Source organism: Carex rostrata, chromosome 3 (genome assembly GCF_964058835.1).
Source record: "Carex rostrata chromosome 3, lpCarRost1.2, whole genome shotgun sequence".
NCBI classification, from domain to species: Eukaryota; Viridiplantae; Streptophyta; class Magnoliopsida; order Poales; family Cyperaceae; genus Carex; species Carex rostrata.
In genome coordinates this window covers 13,580,929-13,585,138 of record NC_135920.1, presented here as the reverse complement: position 1 = coordinate 13,585,138, position 4,210 = coordinate 13,580,929, and the positions used below count along the sequence as shown (strand labels likewise).

General features: G+C 33.6%; 1 long non-coding RNA gene across 1 annotated transcript; it reads left to right on the top strand.

The window, feature by feature from the left end:
• The first annotated feature begins 2,264 nt into the window (after positions 1–2,264).
• LOC144552031 (uncharacterized) lies at positions 2,265–3,787 on the top strand. Its single transcript, XR_013510927.1, has 3 exons — positions 2,265–2,376; positions 3,027–3,099; positions 3,520–3,787. It is a non-coding gene; the product is annotated as an uncharacterized LOC144552031 (long non-coding RNA).
• The last annotated feature ends 423 nt before the right edge of the window (positions 3,788–4,210 follow it).

The following is a 4,210-nucleotide window of genomic DNA, read 5'->3' as shown; positions in this document are numbered from 1 at the left end:
GTAATACGCATATTACGGTCCCAAGCATACTTCAAAATCTGGACCTTCGAATCTGCGTCAATGTTCGTGCTATGAAAGTGCGCTGGATTAATCGTTAACGGAGCTCCCTGTTAATTTTTTTGGAATTCCGTCTCTTCTTTTCCTGATACCTCCTACCCCGCCCCACTCTCTCTCTCTCCCTCGCAGATTCGAACCCTCCCGCTGAATCTCATCGTTGCTCTTCGCCTCTCTCTCATGTTGGATTTTGACGGTTCAAACCCATTGATTAAGTTTGTTGGGGTTTTGACGGTTCAAACCCATTTATTTGCTTAAGGTGAGCAAAGAGTAAAACAAAATTTTTACATCTAACTTAAGCTACGGATTAAATGAATCAAGAAGATCCGTTTAATCCTATTTACAGATCTACTCCATAATTGATTTTCTAAAGTTTTAAATCTATTTACCAATTAAATAGATTAATATAACAATTTATACCTTGTTTCCAAATCACAGTTGGAATGCATATGAGCGAGAAGGGCTACACCAGGGAAGAAATCGACTCGGAGTATCACACGTGTAATACCTCTATTGGTTATCTACCAGGACTAACCAGAGAGCGATTTATTTCTTTTGCCAGAAATACTATAAACCGCGGTATATAGCAAAAAACACTATTCACCGAAAAAGCGTAATAACACTATTCATAAACTTTCGGTTAATCAGATTCACTAATAAGCAAAATCTGAAATACCGTGAAATTCGATAAAGCACTATTCACCGATCCGAAAAAACCGTAAACCGAGAAAGAGAGAAATTCCAATTACGAAGTAATCAGATTAACACGTGAATTAGTGAATTTTCTCTTTCACCTATGCCCCTCTATTTATAGGCATTCGAGGAGGTTCGCAAAAAGACCGAAATACCCCTGAAGTTGCCAAAATTACCAATTTGCCCTTTTGTAGAGGTATCCAATTTGAATTTTGCTATTTCATATTGGTTGGATTTGTTTAATGGATCCTAAACCCATTAATCCAAAGGAATAGTAAATAGTAACTATCCAAATAAAATATGTATAATTGTCATGTACAATTATATTCGTCTGCGGTTTTCGTTTGGTAATTTTTATACAACATGTCAAACACGTTTATAAACTAACCAGTGTTTCTGTTTGTCATTCTAAATGACGTATAATTAATTATAATTAATTATATCAAGTATAACTAATTATAACCATTAGTTTTTTTTGCTTTGTCATTTTACATGACAAATATAATTTAATTATAACATGTATAATTAATTATAACCATCTTAATATTAATTACAATCAATTTATAATTAATCAGTAAGATTCTCTGAATAGCTCTTATATGGTGTGACCCAATAGGATCTGTGTTATGTTGGTAAATAGAGTTAAAACTATTTTAACTTCTATAATCATGAGTGGCATCTGGAAATATACATCATGACCATCCAATTACACAGATGATGCTGTACTGTACAATATCACGATCCAATAAACAATTTACTTATGTCTATTCTTCTGTCTCATAGCTATCAGATCAGTTTCAATGGTAGATGTGTGTCATCCTTGTGAACTGAATCTTTTCTTGATCTTGAGTAGAGTATCAAATATAATTACTCTTGTAATTATATCGCATGCAGATAATCTAACTCTACCAAGGGGCCCAGTGATGCTATAGCTCGCATAAAATACGAGGGACAAATAGTACTTTTGGTAGACTATCACTTCCTCAGCTAAGCTACACATATGAAAATGCTACCGTTATGACTGCTTTTTACGGACAGCGTTAGATAACACTCACACATACATATTACTTAGTAGGAACGATAAATACCTCATACTGTAGAACTTGACACTGAATGAAAACATTAATGACACGAACACAATTCTATTTAATGTTTCATTCGGGGTCTGTCAAATATCATGTTCCTAGAACATGTATCTATGTGATTTAAAATGATATCTCGTGTCAAGTGGTTTGTAAAACTTAACCATCTTTTAATCTACATACTAACCTTATAGCGGTAATTAGTGTTCCTGCTAATTACCTTGGTCAGTGGCCTTTTTAAGAATATATATCATATATATTATGGAGTTTCACAATTTCAGTCATGAACTCGAAATGATCCATAAATGTAATAATACTCAAGGCAACAAAATGATATATATATAAATAAACATTCAATTCATGAACAAAGCTTTATGATAAATTATCGTATTATTGACTTCTAGATTATTACAAACTAACATCTCAACCCCTCTGCCTCTCTCACTCGAACCCTCTTTGATTCAGCTTCCTCCTCCAGTTCCCCCTCCGTAACCCTTTTTGACTCGACCAGAGTAGGACAGAAAGCCTATCCTTCAACCGTGGGCAGGTATCCTCCAGTTCCCCCTCCGTAACATCTTTTAGTTACATCCATTTTTTTCTTTCTTTTTTTTATTCCCATATGAACCCCCATAGAAGCTCAATTTCTACTGGTTCTTGTTTCCCAAGTTTTACTCATTTCCCTAATTGGCTGATCAAAGCTTCAACTGTGCAACCAAGGCCAATTAATGCTCAACCCTGCAATTAAGAGATCAACTAATAAGAGGAGGCATGTAAACACAACTATTACTTGCCTTAAAAAATTCATGTAAACACAAGTATTACTTGCCTTAAAATCTGGCAAGTGTAGGCATGTATTAATTATTTTTAGCTAGTAGAGTGGTACTGTACAGGCTACACACCTAGTACAAAGGGCTGAAGTGACTTGGTACAATATTGAGGAAGATCCTTCTTTACATTGTAGTAGAAGTATTTACTAATTCAGATCTATTCCTTTTGAGTTATGTTTTTAATTGAAGCAATGAAATAGCATATGAAGCAGTGTTTTTGGAATGTGGTTGGAATTGAAAACTTTTTTTTCTGATAAATAACGGTGCTAAGTAAAATCTCAATATTTGCTAACAGATAACTAAAATAATTGCAAAGAATGCATCAGTTGATCTCAATTTTTCCAGATCTGACTTGTATTTTTTTATACAGAGAAATTGGCTACATGGATCCTTGGTTTCTTAACATGTGCACAAAGACCTATTCTATATGCATCATTTATCTGGTAATTTTCAGAATTTTTATCTTAGTCTGGTAGAAGGTTTTCTAAGTGACAGTTAGGATGACTAGTGATACACATGCAACTAACAGCAGAAGAAAAAATGCAAATTTTAAAAATCGATTAAAAATAGTAGAAAAATCCAATTAATGTGAAATTTGGATCTAAACTGCTTGGTTTTGAGTGTTCTACAAGGCTATGATCTTGAATTGGCCTGAGAAATTGTCTAGTTTATCCAATTTGTAAGTTCTGTTCAGAAGGGTATTTTTGATGTTTTTCTTGCCAGTCAAGATCACATGTTGTCTTTCCTTGCATTCAATGCTGGTCACTCGTGATTGTTCTGATGGATATATATCATAATCATCTTTGGCCTTATTTGCCAACTAATATTTTTTCCTTTATTTCTATATTTTTTTTAACCCACAGGATTGTTCTGATGGATGCTCTGGATAGAGAAGACAATTTGTATAGCATCAAGAATGATGTGTTATCATACCTTGTTAGGATTTAATCGATAATCATCTATTTGAGTTAGTTTTCATGTGATGTGTAGCATGCTTATGGGTTCATCTCTAAGTGCCAACCTAGGTTTTTGTTGGTTTGAATAATGTTAGAAGTTGGCATCAGCATGGTTATAATGTTATGTGGTGTGTCAGCATGTTGATCTTAATGCATGGTTTGTATTGTTACATTATGTTAAATGTGAATTTTGGAAATAGTTGATAGCGTTGTATGAAGTGTTTGTTTTCAGATAAATGTGAATTATTACAAGCATGTCTTATGTTTGCTTTTGTACCACTAGTGCACTAATTGCTTACAAATAAAAATTGATTGGAGAATTTTATCATTTGCATATTCTTAATGACTCCAAGTTGGCATCGTCCAAATTCTTTGTGTCCATATTCTGAATTGATTGGAGAATTTTATCATTTGCACTAATTGCTCTAATTTTTTTTGTTCTTTCTTTTTTTTTTATTCCCAAACAAATATACTCATTGGAAACAAATATAAGCAACCATCCTCACAAATGAACAAAATAGCTTGTAATATATATACATCAAATGTACAAACATGCCGTACAGCCAGTTCTAGTAGTCCCGTACTCCCTCTCAGGTGT